This window comes from Salvia miltiorrhiza, chromosome 2, assembly GCF_028751815.1.
Source record: "Salvia miltiorrhiza cultivar Shanhuang (shh) chromosome 2, IMPLAD_Smil_shh, whole genome shotgun sequence".
NCBI lineage: Eukaryota > Viridiplantae > Streptophyta > Magnoliopsida > Lamiales > Lamiaceae > Salvia > Salvia miltiorrhiza.
This window is the reverse complement of record NC_080388.1, coordinates 32,818,856-32,841,936: the sequence shown is the minus strand read 5'-3', so window position 1 is coordinate 32,841,936 and position 23,081 is coordinate 32,818,856. Positions and strand designations below refer to the sequence as shown.

The following is a 23,081-nucleotide window of genomic DNA, read 5'->3' as shown; positions in this document are numbered from 1 at the left end:
CGTGAAAAATTTACCACAATTTTATTTTCGATTTAAAAGTGAGAACATTTGTTTACTTATATATTTTTGTTAAAACTCATGACATTCGTCACCAACATTATAAAATATCTACATTAAATATATCGAACATTATTTCATATATCCAAGCAAACGACCCCCTAGAGTATGATACTCCCTCCGTCCCAATATTGTTGGCCACATTTGGTTTCGGCACGAGAATTAAGGAGTTGTAGATTAGTATTTTAAGTGTGTGTAGGGGTGTAAACAAACCAAGCCGCTCGCAAACTATTCGGAGTTCGGCTCGAAAAAAGCTCGTTCAAGTTCGTTTAGAGAAACTCGATAAATAAACAAACCAAACTTGAGCTTAGTAGTATTCGGCTCGTTAGCTCGTGAACATGTTCGTCAAGTGATTCAGCTTGAAAAATATAAATTATTAGTATATACAACTTATATTTATCCACTAAAATTAATAATAATTGTATTAAATCTCTAATTAATTTTATTTGTCATAAGAAAATAATTAATATATTGATTATTTTAATAAATAAAATAATTTATTTTTAAAATAAAATAATCAATATTTTGAATATAAATATAAATTTAGAAAGTTCGTATAGGCTCGTGAGCCGCTCGCGAGTCTCAAAGTATTCGGTAAGTAAAGTTCGGGATTCGATTCGATACTAAACAAACCAAACTTGAGCACACCACTATTCGGTTCGGCTCGGTTCGATTACACCCCTATGTGTGGGTAATATAGTATAAAAGTAATAAAGTAGAAGAGAGAAGGTGATAAAGTATGAGAGAGAAAATAATAAAATGATAAAGTAGGAGAGAGAATGTGATAAAGTAGGAGAGAGAATGTAATAAAGTGATAAAGTACGAGAGATTGAATGTGATAAATATTTCCATTTTAAGAAAGTGGCCAATAATAGTGGGACAAACTAAAAAGGAAATGTGGCCAACAATAATGGGACAGAGGGAGTATGTTATTCAATTATACACAAAATCATAAGACACGTTTTGACTCGTCACATTATTTATTTAAAAACGAAAAAATTTATCCATATCGGAAATTGAGACGAAAGAAGCGGCCGTCAAAACCCCCCTCCGGTTTTCCATTTCTCACTGTTCCGTTCATCTCTCTCTCTCTCTCTCTCACACACACACACAGTATATACCGTCGGAATGTTGTCTTTCCTTTCCAGCCACTCGCATATCGGTTATTTAGGGTGAAGATGAAGACGGCAATGGTGTTATGTGCTAATCGGAGGGGCGCCAGTTCATCAACCTGCCACGACGTCGGCTGCGTCGGCGCCGGATCGGACGGTGGTCATTTTTTGGGGCTTCCGGAGGGATTGGCCAGCCTTCTATCTTCTGATGTAGCTGAATCCTCTTATCTCCAGCCTATGATATCGCCGGAACCCCCGGCGTCGCCGCCGACGTCAGCCGCAACAATTCCAGATCTGAGGTCATATGCCGTTTTCTCTTTCACTAGCATCTCGATTTTTCCTCCTTGCTTAATTGCTGGTGATCGGGGCATTCATACGTCTCATTTCAGCAATATGCCTTTTTAATTGGGTGTTTTATTTGAATGTATAGGTGAAGGGTTATGCAGCTTGAAGAGGCATCGAAGGGTCCAGCTTCAACATTATTGCCGGCATTATCAATTACCGACTGCTTCCCTTCCCCCTCCTGTGTATGTTAATTCCTGATCTATGGCTGTGACATTCAAGTTGTTATTAGGTAAGTAAAATCATCTAAGGCCCTTTTCAATATGATTGGTCTGATCACTAATTTAGTGCATTGCTCAGCTGGAATTTCTTCCCGATTCCTGCTCTCGTATTCCCTTGATTCTATCAGTATTTCTATGGTTATTGGTGAAATTTGAATTGGGCTAATTTGGCATGTATGTATCTGGCTCCAAATAGTAAATATTTTTCGGTGCCATGATACTGTGTAACAGCTGAGATGATATTATTTGTAGTTGATGATGTTATTTTGATGAGATCACGATGTTCATTATTTTGGGGAAATAAAAGATGCAGTTGAGTTGTTGTGCATTGCCAAAACATCTTTGATGAAACAGGCACCCAAGGAGAAAGATGTTGAATTTGGAAGGATGCTCTGCTCTGCAACACCTGTTTTATTGCCAAAAATGGCAGTGGTGTTTTGACATGTAAAATTGCAGATTCTTTTGTAATAAGGATAACTGCACTAGCGAAAGTTGAAATCCAAACCATTGGCCTAAAACAAATTTAACAGCACTCCTAAGCCTGAAGCTATGTACAGCTACTGTAATACAATGTGCAAAACCACAGATACAACTTACTAAACCTATTCAATCTTGGCTCTAAGCCCCCTTCTCACTAGTCAAGTTCCTTACCACCGCAAATTGGTAGATATCATCATTTAATACATTCTCCCGTTACGAGTTTTCAACACAGACCGCAACGACTTGCAACAAGGGGGAGCTGCAGGCACCACCAATCATTTGAGTGCACAAGCATTTTACCACAGACCCAAACATGACCTGCAAATGTAGTCAAACTCAGCATTACATTCATCATCGCAGTTACCACAAATCCAACACTTAATCAAAAGGACAAATGCTCATCTAAAGTAATAAATATATGATATGGGAAAAAACCCATATTTAGTGAACAGTTATACAATGCTCGTGGCCATAAGAGCACCGAGAAACATATTTCTTCCTCACTACATTCACAACCAAAATCCACAACCAAGGTTTAAATCCATACATCTCATACAACCGGCAAAAGTCCCAGTCTTAACACAGATTCAATCATAACGCTTCAAACTTCCCAAGCTTATATGGAGAAGATGATTCTGTCTCAGCTAAAAAAGTTAAATACCGATGGGACTGAGTATATACTTCATTAGGAGATAATCAGGTCAACAACAACCTACATGAAAGAAGATATTGATGCAGCTAATAGAGCAAATATACCCCAAAACAAAAGGCATGGTTCATATTGTCTTAACAACCTTGGCACTTCAGTTTATTATTAAAAGAAATTCACGGAACTTTCTTTAAACAGACAATAGAAATAAGCCCATTCCTCAAAAACTCGGGAAGACTTGCACTTCAATTTTGAAATCACCGTACATCAGAGTACATTTACACTATACTTTTAGCATGATAAAATATTGCTTGTAGTCCTTCATCAGATACCATATCGTGTTTTGGATGAAAGTGGTCCTAATATTTAATGCGTAATCAAAGGAGGAGCTATTGACGTTCAGTGACAGCTGCTGAAACAATTGAGCTTGTGGCAAATGATAACAGAAAGCAAAACACGAAAATAACCAAGCAACAAATGTAGTACCAAGCACAAAAATCTTTTCATACCTCAGTCAGAGAGATTCTTTCATGTCTTAGGCGAATGCTCTGCATCAGATCCATCCCCGGAGGAGCTGTCGCTATCAGAATCTGCAAGTGAATATGTAAAGAGTGTAAATCATATATAAGAGGCAGAAAACATCATGCCAAATACTGCAGCACTAAAGTTTTAAGCTTGATATAAGCCATTTTCAGAAAGAAACACAAGAATTTGAAAGAGTTTTTTATAGGAAAAAATGTACAGCAGTGAAGATTAGAAAGTAAAAAATTACCACTTGAACTCGATCCAGAATCACTACTGGAACTGCTAGAACTGCTGGACCTACTCCCATTGTGACCCTCCTTGTCATCATCTACAAGAGTGACGCCCTTCTTAAAAGCTTCAGAAGGAAAAGTGACGGGAAAAGGAAAAACAACTGTCAGATTAATGTCTCCAAAATACAATTCAGTGTCCAGAAAGACAATCTAAAATGGCTGAATAAAAGAGTTAATAATACCTGTTCTACTTTCCATCTGGATTGCCACTGTTGGAGTTGAGTTCTGCAATGTAAGGTCAACACATTTGATTAGGTCCAGGCAGAAGAATTAACTAATATTGTTATTATGCAATCAAGTAAGGAAATCCTCTGCCCTTACCATCAACGAGACATTCTGATTACCCATGGTTCTTGCTTGAAGAGCGAGTTCTGCTTTCCTTTTATTCTTGCTCAAACTCTTTTTGTAATTAGTCACAAACCTGTCCAGCTCCCAGAGAGTCTCCGCATCAACACTATCAATGTCAACCTCAATCTCATCATCGTTTTGAGAAAGAGCAGTATTCCTCTTCTTTATGATCTGAACAATAGCATCAAGCTTCTCAGGAGGCAAGCCTTGAAGGTTGGTGCTAAGTCTTTGCTTCTCCTCATAAGTCATGTCCCTTTTATTAGGATCTTTTGCTTTAGGTTTTTTGGGAACAGGAGTCCTGCCAACATGAGGTCGATGAATTTTTGGATCAACAGCCATGAATGATGACACTGGCTCAGGCCTCTCAGAAGGTCTTCCCGGAGCAACAGAAGCATACAACGGAACAGAAGCAGCAGGTGCAGAGACTGAAACGGAAGCAGGGCCAAAATGAGAATATGGCACACCCTTTCTAGAAGTGGGTGTGGGTATTCCCCCGTCCTGATATACTTGATATTTCCAATAAGAATTGTACTGAGAGTCTATAGTGGCCCACTTTTCTTCAAAAATCTGCAACATTTCTTCTGCCATAACGTGGACATCCTGCCCCTTTGGATTATAAGTCATGGCATTGTGAAATACAAGCCGCACATCCTCCGCAAAATCCCTTGGAGTCTTGTAAAAGTTCTGTGACATTCTAGTCTTAATGGTACCCAAGTCCATAGGATGCTTGATGACATCATGGTAATCAACCAATCCAAGGTTCGTGGCATTCACTGGCTCGTTGAAAACCCAAGCATACTTGTGCCTCATCAACCGCTGAAGTAAGCTGCTACAGCTCTTGAACACCTGATTGCTGTTCTTGTCAAAGCCAAAGCCAAATCCCATGGCATGTTCTGTATCTCCACTGTGTTTCCTCCCATTATTCGTTTTCAACCTCTTGTTACTTTCAGAAGGCAGTCTATCTTTTCCCAAAAGGAACTCTGAATTTCTGTAATACTGATTTGCCTTCGGGGTCCGTTTCTCCTTCTCAATGAACTCATTGGACCTATTATCCATCACTGCCACACTAAGTTGCCTACTATACACCCGATGCTCAAGATTCCTTGCAGCACCCATATCAGAATTCACCCTTGCTAATCCGATAGGTCTGGTTTCTGTGTGCCCCATTGCACCCATCTCTGTGTTCACCCTCAACAACAACCTTCGGTCCATCACATTACTTCGGGCATGCTGGGGTTGAGGGTGAACATACTCAGCAGCATTAGCACCTTCAGCACTAATATAATTACTTTTATTACTATTGTTATTGTTGCTAGTATGGTTATTATGTGAAGCAAGCTGGTGCTCTCTGGACTCGATCTGTTTAACTAGCCTCCTAACCTGATCAAGCTCATACTCTAGATTCTTCCTAAGAACCTTGATCTCATTCTTGGGGGTCGCTTTACATAAACTAAATCTAATCCTATCATCAATATTAGATACCACCAGTGGCGCCACAACTCCATTGACATTACCTCGAGCATTACCTTCAGAAACTTGAGGTGAACCAGGCATCATTTCTTCATCATCTTGTACCGCATTCCCAACAAGTTGCGGCTCTTTGGACACTTCTGGTGACGTCACAGCTCCATTGACCTTAATTAGGCCATTGTCTTGGCGAACTTGAAGAGAACCGGGCACGGCCCCATCATTCCGTTCATCATCTCCCATAGGCTGCCGTTCTGGAGAAACATCTCTGCCATTTGGAAGATCATTTTCCCTGAACAGTGATGGCTCACTTCTCTGCACTGACTCCTTCTCACCATCAGGTGAAGGCGTTTTTTTCCAAATTCTTGGCCTCACTGCTGTCAGGCAATGGCGAACCATTCCGATCCCAAAGCTCTGCACTTCGACTACCTCTGCCTTCATCATCAGTTTGACAACAAAGCTCTGCACTTTGACTTTCTTTCTGTTCTAGCAGTGGCGCCTGGCTTGACGAATCTGCCTTTTTGTCCGGTGACCCATTTGCGAGACTCTGTTCTTGCTGCGAAGAACGCTCAGGCAGATTTTGGCAAGAATCTACATCCTTCGACCCTACAACTCCCACAGAAGCATAACAATCTGCAGTCCCGTTGGGTGTGGCTGTCGAGCAAGGGACTGTGGAAGGTTGGGAGGCAAGGGAAACCTCAGCATCGGCGGTGGTGGCAGGGGTAACTTCGGCGCTTGTTGAAGCCTGATTCCTTGAGGGGGTAAGGGCGGCGGAGATGGGTTTCTCGGCGACAGCGGTTGTAGTTGTGGCAGCAACGTTATTGTTGCAAGCTTTCTGGGCTTTCTTGTGGCTTTTCCGCGTATAAACTTTACTGTTTTCTGTCCATCGACACCTCCCTCTCCAATTCAAATCATCATCGGAATCCCCTAAAGTCCCTGAAGCCATACATGTAACCCCCAATTCCTCAATCAAAAACCCTTCCTCCCAAATCGAGACTCAAGAACCCTAGAATAAGCAAACTCTAAAAAAAAATCTAGGGTTTTAAAAACCCTAGAGTCGCAGAACAAACGCCGAAACCAAAATATCAAGAATCGAGACAAAGGGACGGAAATGAATACAGTAGCTAAAATTAAATTAAAACGACGGAAATTTTCGATGCTTTTACGCAGATCCGATTTTCAGAAGAATAAACGATACCCCAAAACGAGGAAGAAAGGCTATATAGATCTGGTGAGCGGATAAAATTAAGCAGAAATGAGTGTGGAGAAAAAAGAAAAATTAAATAACAAGAGCAGACATAAATTAGGAAAATTAGGGTTTGGGGGCAGAGGCAGGAGGAGACGAAGAAGGGAAACTCTCGTGCTTTCTGTTCTTCGATCCGAACTCCCACTCGCTTTCTCTCTCCTGAAATTTCTTTCCTTTTGCCTTTTTTTTGGGTTTCTCTCTCTAAAACGCTCTGTGAATGGTTGCCATCGGGCCACACGCTGCTTTTAATCACACGCGCGCTCCCTGCCAGTGATACGAAGGCGGTGATAGGTTGCCACGTCACTGGCGAGTGATGGCGCGTGCAATACCGACAACTTTGATTCGCTCGTTTAACAACGCGCTCTTATGGGCCGTCCAATATGGTTTTCGTTTCTGCTGTCGTCCGATGCCATTTCTAATATTTCTGTTTTTTTATTTTTTCATTTTGCCTTTTATCCCCTAGGGTTTAGCTGTCGGCAATCAAGGATTAATATATACCCCTCCCTCCCATTTACGTATTTTATTTTGGGTTGATCCAATTATATGGCTTGTTTCTTTTTGGGGATAAAATTAAGAATTAAATTAAAACTTAATTAACCTCATATATAAGCATAATACAAAACTTATTTTACTCTAAAATCTTAATTTCATCTTATTACTCTCCCTCTCTGCGCACTAGTCTACCCCCTTCATATATTTCGGCGACATCCTCTCGCCACCACCACCGCCGCCTCCTCCACCCACGTTGTCTCCCACACCTTTCGCCTGCTCCACGTCGTCGTCCATGATGAAGCTTGATCGGAGCAAATCTAGAAGATGTTTTTCGGTGAGATCGTGGAATTTGTCTGCAATATATTATTGAAGAATATTCACAGCACTAGAATTGTGAGAGGCGGACAAAACTCCTCCCCGACAGTCCGGTCAAATCGAACAAGCACTAGAGCACGAAAAAGATGATCTGATTCTCGTGGCGAATCAAATTCCTAAGCACGAAAAAGGGAATCTGATTCTCATCGGCTTCAAATGCAACGATTCTGTCCGAGTAACACTCTCTCGCTCTAGCTTCAAGCGGCTGCACGGCTTGGAGCAAATCATTGAGGCTTATCTGGCGGCGCTTGAGCAGAGTGCCGATGAACCGCCGCGGGAATCGTGAAGGATTTTAGCCCCAATAGGATCGTTTATCGGATATCTTAATTCACCATACAACGATTAATTCCTAACATGCTCCTATGAATTTAAGTGCTGCACATTGGAGTTAGAAACACTTACTTGTGAATTGTATGCAGAGGTTGTCAATGGCTGAATTGAAAGACTCCAGTTCTGACTTTCTGAACTGTATCCCGCTCAACTCCCAACGTTGGATGGACAACAAGCTGTGAGAATTCCCAAGGAAAAAAATTGATCTTCTCAAAGTTGGCGCCCCTTTGCTGCTCCTATCAATACGTTATAACGTACCAGTATAGACAAATAGTCAAGACAGGCTATTTCCATCGATACTGCAAGCCTAGACCAACAACTCGTCCTAGAGTCATCTCGGCTGTGATCTAATTATATCTCTTAATTTTATTCCAATTATATGACCTTCTGTGATCCGTTAATCACCATATAATCAACTTATATAGAGATAAAGGACATACATATGCAATCATGAACACAATCAGATAGGAGATTAAATATTGAACACAGGAAACATTGTATACAAGTATAAAACGTTCTTGCTTTCAGTACACAAATCCAACAAATCGCCGTGGTGGAAGGGACCACAGAGATGATGTGCGGGATGTAGCAGCGATCGTTGATGTCGATGAAGCTCTACAACAAGAAGCCGACCATCACCTCTGTTGGGAATGGAAATAGGATTTGTGGATTCGAGATGAGGCAGTGGATTTGGGGATCTAGGGACTTTTTTGGTTTGCTCTGTGTGTGTTGTTGTCGGAGACGATGAGAAGTCTGTGAGTGTTGACATGAGTCTTAGTGTGTTGACACAAAGAAGATTAATTATTAACAATAATTTAATTTTAATTAAAATAACACTAAACATGTAATTTTTCCTTAATTCTACTCTCCTTAATCTCCGTGCTGAAAAGGTATGTGCCATGAATAATGGGACGAATGGTGTATATGTATTACTCCAATTGTCTCATTACAAATGTCCCAATTTTTATAATGGAATATTTCAATACAAATATTCCATTCCTTTTTTGGCAAATAATTGAGAGATTAATTAACTAATGAGTCCACCACCAACTCTCTCTCTATACACCTACGTTTATAAATCTCAATTTATTCTCTCTCCACCAACTCATATTATCTACTAATTACACATTCCTTAATCTCTGTGCCCAAAAGTAATGAGTCATTTATAATGGGACAAAGAGAATTTTTGTATTTTATCTCAAATTTTTAACTCAATTTTTAATGATATTTTTATTGTATATCTATATCTTCGGTTATAAATAAGGAATATTCAGATCTATACCTATATTACATTTATGTGGTGGTTATACTCCCTCCGTCCATAAAGTATTGCCCATTTTACTGTTCAACACGAGTTTTAAGAAAGTTGATAAAATGGTTGTGAGTGGGGTAAAAGTTGAATTGTAGGGGTATTGTTAATTACACCATTGCATTTGTTAATATTTGATTATCATTTAGGTGGGTAACAAGTATAACTCCCATTTACTTGTACGAGTGGAATTATACCATCAAACTTGAATTTTAAGTTATTTTTAACTACCATATATATTTTTTTGCATTCTTTTGTAATTTTGCAATAAACAAGGCTGCTACCATTAAATAACTACAGCTGTAATTAAAGAGGAAAAAGTAATGCAACATTTGAATTTGGTGTGAAAAAGTAACCTTTTCATTCATTTAAGAGGCCAAATTTAGTAGCAAAAAAAGATGTGGTCAAATTCAGCTGTAATAAATACACGACATACTGCATTTTTCATCCATTACAACCACAACTACAATAAAATCATAGAGAAGGGAAAGCATGGCAATCATAATAACTAAGCCAAATTTGACTGATGAAGAAAGAAATAATATTGTACAATGGGTTCTACAACACAGCAACGATGGAGATCTTCATTATGAAGCTAAAAAAATAAGCTGCACAAAAATTCCAGGTTGATGCGAAGACCATTTGGCGCATCTGGAATTCAACAGCTGCACAACAACTGTTGGGAAAACCTATTCACCTAGTATCAATGCAAAAAGGTGTCAATCATAAAGACAAACAAGTACTTGATGGTGAGAAAGTCAGAAATATGTCAGTGTTTGAAAAACCATCCCTAAAAAAAAGATAAAATGCAACATCGTATTCAATTCATATTATTAGATTTCAAGCAATGACATCACCAGCCCACATATCACAACCTTTAACCAAAAAAAAAAAGATTCAAATGCAGTATCATATTCAAATAAGATTATCATGCAATGGCATCACCAGCCCACATAATAACACATTTTACCAAAAATTAGAAGTGTCAACACACTAAAAAAAAAAAACAACCCTAGCACGCAGCTAACAACACCTTCAATGGTGATTCGAGCACCATTGTTCTAGAATCGAAGGCAGATTCATAGATCTCCATACTCCCTTGATAGATCTGCATACTTCCTTGATAGAATCCCAGAGAGAGAGAGAGATTTTTAGAGGGAGTCGGAGAATAGGAATATGGCATCGAAGAAAATGACAGAGGGGCGGAGTTCTCTAGGATAGAGAGTATGAAATGGGCGAACTGTATACTCTCTTCATCGGTCGCCGTCGGTTCAAAGATGTCATTTAGACCGCCGATTGCGAGAGAGGAACCATCACCGATTGCAATAGGGATTGATAGACCGACGAAATGTACTGGAGAATCCCAGAGATAAAGATTTTCATAGGGAGTCGGAGATTATGCCTCCTCCATCGACGGGAATACAGAGGGGCGGAGTTCTCTAGGGTTCATAGAGAGAGAGAGTATGAAATGGTCGATGAGTTGTGTGTGTGTGTGTGTGTGTGTGTGTTTTTGATAAATCGATGAGTTGTGTAATTAGTGCTAGATTAGTGGGAATATTTATGAGGCTTAATTGTGTGGGTAATTAAAATGGGTGGGTCCATCAGTGGCAATTGATGGTAAATAAATGAAAAATAAAAGGGTGTAGTGGTACAAAAAGCAGAGTAGGGCATTACTTTGTGGACAAGAAAAAATGGGTAAGTAGGGCAATATTTCGTGAACTAAGAGAGTGTAATTTTTTATAGGGTAGGGTTCATTAGGTTGAAGTTAAGTTGAAAATTCTAATATCTATATATTTTGAATACATTAATTTCATATTATACTTCTTTCGTCCCCCAATTTCATGTATTTTTTTTAATCATTTTAGTTTGTTTCCAATTTTATGTCTCTTTCTATTTTTAGTAAAACTATCCCACACAACCTTATAAAATGTGAGACCATTATTCCACTTTAATCACTTGAACTCTCTCATAGAGATAAGACTCTTATTCCATTCATAACACACTAAATCATTTTATTAAAACTCGTGTCATTCTCAAAGGGGCATTGTTGGTATCGAGCAAGCGCGTACTAGTGTATGGATTGAGATAATACAGTGTATGGATGGAGATAATACACTAGTTGCAAACTTTTTGTTGCTTTACAGAGTATGAGTTCTAAACAGGTTTAGCTGATAATGAGTCAACTGGAGTAACATAGATCAGCTGACCAAAAGGTACACTAACTGACATCTGAGCAAACCTGTTCTACCTGAAGGTTCAGTTAGTAATTCTAGTGACTTCTCGTGAGCTGATCAGTTGGAGTGATAACTGGTATGTGTGGAGTGTGGTGTTTAATTTGTTCGTTAATCAAAATCTCTAAAGTCAAAGTTTCAGCTTAATCCAGATTCATTTTATGATCAGTGACTTGAGTCTACTGATGGATGTATGCTGATAATTAGCTTTGTAGCTAATAATGATTTTAATATATATGGTCAGTTTGTAATAAGATAAATAATACTTTCTCTGTCCGCGATATCGTTTCCACGTTGTGGACGACTCGGGTTTTAAGAAAAGTGGTTGATAGTAGTGGATTTTGTAGTGAGTGGAGTTTGGGTCCCACTATTGTTGTGTGTGGAAATTTGTGGACCATACTTCTATAAATGGAAGTGGAAACTATATCGCGGACGGATCGAAATGGCAAATGTGGAAACGATATCACGGACGGAGGGAGTATATGTAACACTGAATGTAAGTGGAGAAAGTAAGAACACAATCGGTTTTATACGGTATAGAGAAACCCTCATACGTCCACGATCCCAGTTTACAGGATAATTCACCAACTTATGATTACTTGTTTTAAAGTTTCAAGTCAGTTGACCAATCAGATTCCTTAGACTAATCAATGGGTTACGCGGCTGACGAGCCCATTTGTTGTATTTTTTTGTGTATGGTTTAGGTCTATATCGAGTCCACTTTTGTTTATTTTTCGTGTCTTTGTGTCTAGGAGGACACATTTTGGACAACAGGACATGTGGACAAGATCTTGGGCAAAACATGCTGCATTCCGCAAAAGAGGCAATGACTTGAGATCATTCATGGGCAGTAGGGGTGTAAATGAGCCGAGTCGAGTCGAGTATTGCTATGCTCAAACTCGAGCTCGGCTATATTGATGAAGCTCGAGCTCGAGCTCGACTCGGCCGAGCTTGATTTTTTTGAGCTCGAGCTCGACTCGATGCCATATTCGTGAGCTCGAGCTCGACTCGATTAAGCTCGATTGTAGAGTCATACTCGAGTTCGAGCTCATTTAAGCTCGGTGAGCTCGAGCTCGTTTAAGCTCGTCTGATTAATGCTTCAACAGATACTATGAACAATTTTCCCTTCAGTATTTTGCTGTACACAATCGGAGACTCTAAGCAACTCTCTCCATCATATTTATTGATATAGGAACAACACCAAGACCAACAACAGGAAACATAAACAAGATAATGATATACACTGCAAGAATGTCGTTTCTAGACACAACAAAAATTTAGAAAACAGAAAGAAAAGCGCTGTCGCGGCGTCGCTGCTGCTATTGCGTCGAGTTGGGAAAGGGCAGTCAGTGCCCGGTGGTGACAGATGATGCTGCTATCGCGTCGGGCTGGGAAAAAGAGAGCCAAAGGCGGCGGCTCAGCGCTGCACTGCTGCTGATGTTAGGCTCGCCGAAAGGACGAGCCGCCGTCGCGCCGCGGAGCCCGGTGGTGGCAGATGATGCTGCTGTCGCGCGCGCACCAGGCTGGGAAAATGAGAGCCAAAGGCGGCGACTATGTGCTGCACTGCAGCTGCTGTTAAGCTCGCTGGAAGGATGAGCCGCCGTCGCGCAGAGTGTCGGGGTGCGCGTCAGCGGTCGCCGGTCGCCATTCAGCCGAGAGAGAGATGGGAGATTGGGGGCGGCTGCTGTTTTGAGATAGGACTTAGGTTCAATTATTGTGTGATTCAAATTTAGTAATTGTGTTAATGGGCTTAGGGTTTGGAGATTGGGCCATCTTTATGGATCTGAAATATGTTTAATTCTGGGCCTACAAATAATATATTATATATATAATTGTTTGAGCTCGATTAGGCTCGCGAGCCTAACGAGTCGAGTATCACGAAACTCGAACTCGGGCTCGGTACCTACTCGAGTAGCTCGAGCTCGAGCTCGACTCGACTAACATCGAGTCGATTTCGAGTAATTTTCGAGCCGATCCCGAGTAGCTCACGAGCTAGCTCGACTCACTTACACCCCTAATGGGCAGAACACTGGTGCACCTTTTGCTTGGACCAAGTACCATGCGGGATCTTGTAGTGTTTAAGGGCAAAGACCTAAGGCAGACTTTGAGCAAAAACTAGGCAAAGATATGAGCTATACTTTGGGCGAAAATTAGCAAAACAGTGCCCTCCATTAGAAACAGGAAGGAAGAATGCAAAGATCCTCTTACATTGTTTATGTAGATCCGGAGCGATTACTAGCTAAATAAATGAGGGTTGCATGAATTATACATGGAAAAAAAATCCTAGAAACCTTAGCTGCGCCTCACTGCATGGGCCAAGCCTAAGAACCTATGCTAAGTTCTATAAATACAAATATTCTACCGTAGCAGGAGGACACAGACACCATATTCAGCCATCACTACGAAATCTAATTTTTGATGTTGAGCACTTGTAGTTACCTTAGTATTATGTTTTTGTTTTTGTTTATTTTATGTGAGTTTGGGGCAGAAGAAACAAGCTCTACGTGCCTTTTTGATTTGTAGTATGTTTTTATTTGCTTTGGGCAACGTTGGTGTTGGTCAAAGATTGCTTTTATTTTCGAACTTCAAATTCAAATCAAGTATGTTTCCTTCTTTTATTTCTTTTATGTTATTTTATTTAATTATATCTAGGTAAACTTTTATACCTGGTTTGGGCGATGATTAAATTTAGTATGAGCATGTAAACTTGTGAGGTCTAATCTAGGCATAATTACTGTGTGTATGTGTTCCCGAAGCACAAGGTCAGAATCTAAATGCATCTTGTTCAAACTGAAAGTGTTACAAATATATCCCAACAATAGTAAAGCTTCAATTACACATTAATATAAGCACACTGATGCACAACACACACACAAAGCCAAACCTTACCTCAAAGCTACAAAATCCAAGTCCAAGGCAATGCCTCAGTTGCCTAGGACATTTTGATTGACTTTAATATGGAAAACGAATTCATCCAAATCACAATGTCAAAGTAATGAGACAAATTTGAGTTCCTCAATAGACTACTACCGTGCAAGGACCCAATCTCAAATAGGTACCCGAGGCTTAGTTTTTGAATGGTGCACTTGTAAGCTAACAAAAGAAGAAGAAAGATGGATCAACTATTAAAAATCTCTAGTATTTGGACAGTGAATGTTCAAAGTATATGACTAACTTTCAAATCTTCTCACATACTTATGGAAAAGGCTCACAAATACCCTTTGGGATAACTCTCTAAGTTACATTAAGGGCTTTGGAACTTTAGTGCTGGGAATGCTAAAATTAAAATTTTATCTACTTAGATACTTTGAAGCATAATTTAATGTCCATAAGCCAATTCTGTGGTGTAGGTTTTAGTGTTGAATTCTCTAAGAATAGGTGCCTAGAAAAGAACAACATATCATACTGACTAGTAAAATGTGTGGTAGCTTGTATGTTCATCATGGAAAAAATGCCCACTTACTTAGCACTTGCTTAGTGTCCAAGAGCAGCCTAGACATTGGTGAGAGTGTCGCTTCACTCTTCGCACAAATAAAATTGTAAGTTTTCTATTTGCCCGCTATAGGCGTAGTTCCAGTGGTAAGTATAGGATCGATCCCACGAGGAGTTCGTGTAGCTTGTCTCTTTGTCATAGTACTAAAAAAATGAATTTGAGCTTGTGTAGCTTGTCTCTTTATCATCACGGTTTTTTGAAGAAACTGTATCTTGGTCAACAGGAAAAGGAAAATAAACTGAAAAAATTAAAAGAGAAAGATCAATATAATAGGTGACTTAGGGGTGAGCAAACCCCAACTGAACTCGCTGAACCGACCCGAACTGACGAGTTCGGTCCGGACCAGACCTACCCAATATACATATGTGGTCCGATCTGGGTCTATTTTATAGGATCGAAATTTTTTCGGATTGGTCCTAGTATGAACCCGCTCGAACTCGGACCGACCCATACATTTATAAATTAATTATTTAATTTATATATTTAATATTTATAATAATATTTATAAAATCTAAATCCTACAGGTATCATTATGTATGTTATGTAACTCAATATTTTTCAAGTTTTGAACTGAATCTTTCTTTTTCCCTGACCTTAGTCACCGCTGCCACCCCTTACCCACTTAAATCCGCCGCCCTGCACCGTACTGGACCGGACTGCCACCCAGGCTTGCGCTGGACGGTCCGAACCTTTCCTCTACCAGACTCGCGCCGAGCCTTCCCTCCGTCTATCGCCTGAAGCTACGCCGGCCCAGACCCGACCATCCCGCAATAGGTCACACAATCTCAATCTACAAAGCTGTTGGATTTGTATACTGAAAGCAAAACTTTTATGCTTGTATACAATGATTCCTAAGTTCACTATCTTATCTCCGATCTGAATTGAACTTAATTGCGTATGTGTGTCCAATTATCTCTATATAAGTAGATTATATGGTGTGTTGTAGATCACAGAAGATCATATAATTGGAATAACCTTATGAGATATAAAATTTATCACAGTTGAGACTACTCTAGGACGAGTTGTTGTTTTAGACTGCAATATAGATGGAAATAGTTTGTCTTGACTACTTTTCTATACTGTACGTGTAAACGTATTGATAGGATCACAGTGAGATGTATTCTTCTGTTCGACCTAAGTGAAGAATCAAGATCTCGGTGACTTAACGGGACCTAAATCCTAATAAGATTTCAGGTGTATATATAAATTTGTGCATCACTGAGAGTTACATATTAACTTGAGTACTGTGTATCTTGGGTGATAGCAATTTTTATATTACACTTGATAATCTGTATTAGGTGACCGTATCCGATATAGGATAATAACATCCCCTTAAGGAGCTCAAAAGGTTCATTACACTAAACCCTGCAGGTTGATTAAGTTCAGGTGCAATAATAAAGTTGAGTGGTACTACTTAAGGATTAATAAGAAATTAATTAATATAAGTTGTCAGAAGCTTTAATTAATTAATGGATGTTAGATATCTTAAATACGGGGGTTCGATAAGTCTAAATACAAGTCCGACTCATCATCGTCAATAAAGGGTAAGTCAATATTGATTGTCTAGTGGAATGAATTAATATTTATGAATTAATTGTGATATGGGCTGATCATAAGAATTAATTCATTGAGGCTCATATTTGTTCCTTGTATTTGATCCCTAGGCTGGCCCAAAGACTTTTGAGCCTAGTAGGAGAAAAATAGCTCAACTTATAAGTCTGGCCCATATCCTGTATTTATAATTATAAATACACAACATCTCTCAGAACAGAAATAAGAATACATAATTTCAGATTACAGAAATTAGGTTTCCTGTGAGAGTGAGTGGCGCCTATTAAGTGGGACTTTTTTCTCCTGGAAATATTCGAAGATCGTTGTCCATCGACGTCGAAGGTTGAGCGGGATACAGTCCAGAAGATCAAAGGTGGAGTCAGATTTTCGCAGGAAATCAACTTCTGATAGTCTCCGAAGAATGGCCATAACTTCCTGTACAAAACTCAGATTAAGGCGAAACAGGCAGCCACGGAAAGCTCTTTCGAATACGAAGAAGTCGCCAGTTCTGGGAAAAAATACAATTGGAGATTGTTTGAGGGGTCAAACGGTTCATTGAAGTCCACTGTCCTGTTCAGCAATTAATTGATGAATTCTACCTTTTTAAGCAATTTGCACGATTTACTTTTGTATCTTCTATCAACTTTCAGACTAGTTACACTTAACTTACTCATCTAACTCTTTCTTACTCTAAAACCTATCTTTTACAAGAGATGAGAGATTTCGAGAGATTCTCCAACTGATTGAACACATTCTTACAATGAAGAGCAAAATGATATTTCACTGTGTTCAGAATCTTAGCTTAAGATATTACAATGATCAGAACTGCCTAACTAGGAACTTAATATTGATTCACAAGTATGAACTTGGAATATTACAATGTAGATCGAGTTCCTCTTCAAAAAGTTGATGTTGTCTAAAGGATAACCTTGATAGCTTGAGAAATCAAATGCACAACAACTATGGTATCTTTGATTTTGATCTTCCGTTGTATATATAGACGGGATTTTGAATAGAGCCGTTGGAGAGAGCCTTGTTCCATTCTTTTCCGTAAGCAGTTAATATCTTCCTATTGGATTGCATCTGAGATTCCGTTGTCGTGTTTTGCAACTTTTGTACTATGGATTTTGCAACTTCGGATTCGCTCTGCAATCTGTCAGGTACGGATGATCTTCAGTGGACTAGAAGTTAGCTGTAGGATTTAGTCATCTGCTGGGCTCTCAGCTTGATCTGCACATCCACTGAATCCTCTTTTCTTATGTTGAGTTTTCTTCTTCAGTTGGATCTCCTCATTAGCTGGTTTTTCTCTCATATCTGTTGGAAACTTCATCTTGAGCTTGAACTCATTCTTCAGCAGAATCTATTCTCCACCTAGAACTTCTAAGAGTCTTTAAGTCATTATAGAATTTCTCTAAGTCTTATTTCTTTGACTTAGATTTTAACTTATTGCATATTTGTTGGGAACTTTCTGTTCTGGTATCTTCAAAACATAGAATTTTTCCAACAAGTGGTCTTTTAGAACACACCTTACTTTGATACCACTTGTTGGTCCCGAGTGAGCACATATTGGTGTCTAAGGGAAAAATAGACCAATTTATAAACTTTTATGGTTTTTGTTGCTTATTGATGATAAGATTGATCAAATCTAACTGAAGTTGTTAGCTTTTAGGTGACTTGATCATTGATTTATGCCTAATTGTTCTTATTCTGGGGATTTGATTGTGCTATTATGAGTTTATTTGTTCTGAAATCTGGTGCGTTTATGAGTCGGTTTGTTGTTTTACAGGAGATATTGATAAAATAGGAGGAAGAATGCTATGTTGGAGATATTGGATCAGATATTGCTTATTTGGGCTCAAAGTGGTGCCCAGCGCTGATAATCACTCACCAGCGCTGACAAGGCCGCAGTGCAGATAATTCCTCGCCAGCACTAACAACACTTCCCAGAGCGGTCAAGGCAGCCAGAGCTGACCAAACTCGACAGAGCTGAATTTCATTCGCCAGAGTAGATTTCCATAGCCAGAGCTGACAATCACTCGACAGAGCTCAATTTCATTCGCCAGAGTAGATTTCCATTGCCAGAGCAGCCTACATGATGCAGCCCGGACTGAGCCAAGCTCGCGCCAGAGCAAAGATGAATCTCGCGCCAGACTAGAGCCAAGCTCGCCAGAGCTGAAGTTGTGCCCGAGCAAAGTAAAATGCCAGAGAAGCGAAGTGCCAGAGAAATCAAAGTGCCAGAGAAATCAAAATGCCAGAGCAACGAAGTCAAAATGCCAGAGAAATCAAAATGCCAGAGCAGATGCAAAATGCCAGAGAAATCAAAATGCCAGAGCAGCGGAGCCGAGCAGAGCAGCGGAACCGAGCAGAGCAGCGGATCCGAGCAGAGGAATCGTCCCGACAGAGGAACCTCGGCTTTGCCAGAGCAGAGGAATCGTCCCGACAAAGCAAACTTCCAGAACAAAGTAGAGCGGACGTGCAGAGCAGAGCGTACATAGCTGGATTTCTCGCTAGGGTTTTTTTTAGCTTGCTGATCAAGTTTCTTTTGTTTCCTTGTTTTTAAGTTTCCTTGTTTTTACGATTATTTCCTTCTTTAAATTAGGGTTTTATTTTGCCTATATATATGGCGGCTGTATGAAACGAAAAAAAAAACTAATTTTGATATATGATATTTGTGAGTTAATCTCTCTTGAGAACTACGAGTTCTTCCTGAATTTTGCCCAAGCAAATTCAACTTATCGGCGTATCGGCGAGTTCATCATCCCTCGTCGTGTGTCATTCAACATCTCCGAGTTGCTGCACCGATCATATCGTTGGGGTTTAGAGATCCGTTCTCTAGGAAACTTCATAGATTAGGTCAGGGGTTTTGGGACAAACTTCCACCCTTTATCTTTACTTTATTTCTCGTTTCAAGTCTTCCGCGCGTATTTATTTGTTCATTCCGGTGAAGTTCAAGAGATTACCGGCGAGTATCATATCACTACATCTCCAGAGCTGGGAATCACGCGCAAGGTCGCCAGCGCTGGTATTCACTCGCTAGCGCTGCCGAGACTTGCCGAGCACCTTATCCCTCGCTGCAATCTCCTGTGCGCGCACGCATGTCTTGTCGACTCTCTTTTAGGCCCAGATTTGCTGGGCTCTCTTGTTTTCATTAGGTTTGATGAAAGGCAGTCTATAAAAAGGGCTTAATTACGCTTAATCATGATCATCTTCAGCCTCAGGCACCAAAAAAACACTTTAGGGTTTCTTTTCTAGTTTTCAGAGTTCTTTGAGTTTTTTCGAGATTCTGTTCTAGTTAGCTTTCAATTTCTGTTTTGATTTAATTTTCCGTTTCGAAGTTGTAATCAGTGACAGTGATTCCATTCTTGCGACGTTGTTGGTATTTCTTATTTACTTTAATCTCTTTGAATCTGCATGAATTATGTTGCGCTTTCAATTTGCAATTTCATTTATGTCAAATTAGATTAGAAGTTTTTATTTACAGTTATTTAAATTGTTAGCGTAGTAGCTTTTAATTCCTAGTAACCTTCACTTTATCATTTAATTCTAGTTTATTTTCTTAGTTTAGTTTTAAGTTGAGTTTTCAATTCCAAGCATTAGTTTAATTATAATAATCGAACCTAAAATTTACTGCTTTCGCTGTGATACAATTAGGAGCCCTGTTAAATCTCTGTATTTAAAATATCCGACATCCATTAAACAAGAAAAAATGTAGTGTTAATGATGCATGGGTATTTCTGCGCAGACTGTCTGCGCAGAATATTTCTTCTCCCCTTGATAATCTTTAGCCATGATAGTAAGGCCCATAGAAATCCATAAGAAACCCTTGAGCTAACGAAATCCATAGAAACCCATAAACTTTGGCCCATAACATGATTTCAGATTAAATGTATGAACTTGGCGAATAAGAAAAGCGGCATAAGAACCCTTCCTCATGAACATTCATGAGGAACAACATATCTTCCTGGGAAATAAACCCAAAAAAACCATGATCACCTCCCACTTCCTTACAGAGATAATAATCATAATCATATATTATCCGTGAATGGATTATCATAAAAAAGAACAAATGTTGGTTAGTCAGGACATTAAAAACAAAAACGCATACCTCAGATCTGCAAAACACAAACGTTAAATACAAGCATCACAACACAAACATTACTTTCACCGTTCAACTAAAACAGAGCACATAAAACAGCTTCACTCTGGCCATGCATGAAATATCTACAGAGAACCTAGAAAACATAGATTTGCCAATAGGGAACCCAGAAAACACGAGAGAAGTAACCATTCCCTAATTCCCTCCATTAACACATCTAAAAGAAATCATATTTCTCATCCCACGAATCCCTCATCTCCATCAAGTAACAGATAACAAAATTTTTACATGTCCTCTAAAGGGTTCGCATGTAAAACTTCATCATGATACAAATCTGAACGCACTCCAAAGATCATCCCCCAAAACATGCTTATACACCACAAATCTCTACAGGAAACAAAAGAAACGGGAAGAACATGAAGAGCAAACCTAAGAACTAACTAAAACTCACGCCTTAACTCTACATTTTCCCACAGACGGCGCCAGTTGATGAGACATGGAATTTACTACCTAATGTAAAACAATAGATTGAAAGAAGGACCTGTTGAAGTGGATCTGCGGAGAATGAAAGGAACTCCACAAAATACAATTCTTCACAACCAAATTCCAGAAATTTCTTATATTCCAACCAAGTTTACAAGTATGAAGAGGATGATCCTGATTACAATGACTGAAATGGTATTTATAGGCATTACAAGGGAAAGGGTAGAATGATATTTTCACTTTCTGCACGCACTCTTCATGCACGGACGCCCTCTCGGTGTCGTTGTCACATTGATTGTCCTTTTCCAACTACTTTGCAGCTTTTCCGTATCTAACAGAAGGCAGTTAATAATCCTGCGCAGGTATGTCCACACATGCCTGTGCAGGTTGTTCTTTCCTAAGTTCCATATGAGTTCATCTTCGTAAGGCTGCGCAGGTGAGACTCCACATGCCTGCGCAGACGGGACTTCATAAGACCTCGAGCTGACAAGGTTCTAGGTTGGGTTATTTGCCTGCGCGGTCCTCAAGTAAACCCTCTTATTCCTTCCTTTTAATCTTCATCATCTTCCTGCGCTGTTAATTTTCTTCCATACATATAGTGATAAATATTTAGAAAGTGATCATGGAGTGCTATGTCCTGTGCTGATGAGGATCTTACCCCTCATCACTCCGTAATTTACCCTAACTAAAGTATTGCATTAAACTCGTAGATGATTATCGTAATTAGACTATTTGGATTATATATTCATGTCTAATAATTATTACTTCCTCTCTCCACTAATTTTTGACCCATTTTATAATGACGTATGAAAGTTATGAACTTGATTGAGTGAATCAAGTGTCTCACGTTTATTTTAGTTTTAAATTGATTAATTTGGCTGAGTAGTGAGTCTTCAATGACAATATTGATATATAAAGGGTAATATTGAGAATTAAAATTAGAGAATTGTGTGAGGTAAACTTACAACAAATGGAAGGAACAAGTTTTTGTGGATGAATAAAAAAAAAAAATAGATCATAAATTGGTGGACAAATGGGTATATTATAGTCATTCTTAAGTATATAAAAATCCATAATTTACTTTAATTTAATGATTCCATTTTTTTGTAGATGATTATCTTAATTAAATAATTTGTATTGTATCATCATATATATTTCTAAAATGTTATTAATTAAATTATAAACATTTGATGAAAACGCCCTATTTTAATTGTTGGGTTTAAATTGCGTAGTTCAAAATGGAAAAATATTATGTGCTTGTGTTTGCGATCTATCTAGCTAAATTATGCCCCAACATTTAGAAATATTTTCTTTTGATACTCAATATTTAAATATTGTATCAAGAAATTATGATTTTCATATTTAAGTTTTAAACTATTTTTCACAAATTTATAGCTTTTAAATTTATACACTTAATTTAACTTTTAATTTTTGTTATTTATATAATTTATTATAATGAATCATTCCTCCTACGTGATTTGTTGTATTTCACCGAGATAGATAACTAATTATCATTATACACTTTTTGTTTATATACACGTTTTATATAAATTCAAACATGTGCAAGAAATATTTAACTTAAGAATAATAGTACAATGTGATATATCATAATTATTTATTTATATCAAATTATAAGTGACATTACACGTGCACACACACACGTACTAGTATTTTGAGAGCACTCCCCCTGTTTAAACAACACAATAGACAGAATAAAACGAAAAAGGTGGAGATGATGACATCATAAAACAAAATATATATTTATTAAAACAACAACTTCGGATAATTGAAAACATTCATTTCCTTGCATAAAATATGATTATTTGGATTATCTATCTTCCAACCAAATTAAAATTGGAAGATAGTAATTAATTAAAAGCTTATGAGAGTGGTGCTGGTGTTTTAGAATGGTGTTGAGGATCTGGGCCTCCTGGTGCAGCTCTCATTGTCCCTGCATCCAACACTATTGCCATTCTTCGATAGT

The 23,081-nt window shown here is 38.8% G+C and overlaps 1 long non-coding RNA gene and 1 pseudogene across 1 annotated transcript; one reads left to right on the top strand and one right to left on the bottom strand.

Moving 5' to 3' along the window:
* The first annotated feature begins 982 nt into the window (after positions 1 to 982).
* Positions 983 to 2,005, top strand: LOC131012051 (uncharacterized). Its single transcript, XR_009097176.1, has 2 exons — positions 983 to 1,468; positions 1,600 to 2,005. It is a non-coding gene; the product is annotated as an uncharacterized LOC131012051 (long non-coding RNA).
* Positions 2,006 to 2,175: 170 nt separating this feature from the next.
* On the bottom strand, positions 2,176 to 6,959 carry LOC131012050 (transcription factor GTE4-like; annotated as a pseudogene).
* Positions 6,960 to 23,081: the final 16,122 nt, after the last annotated feature.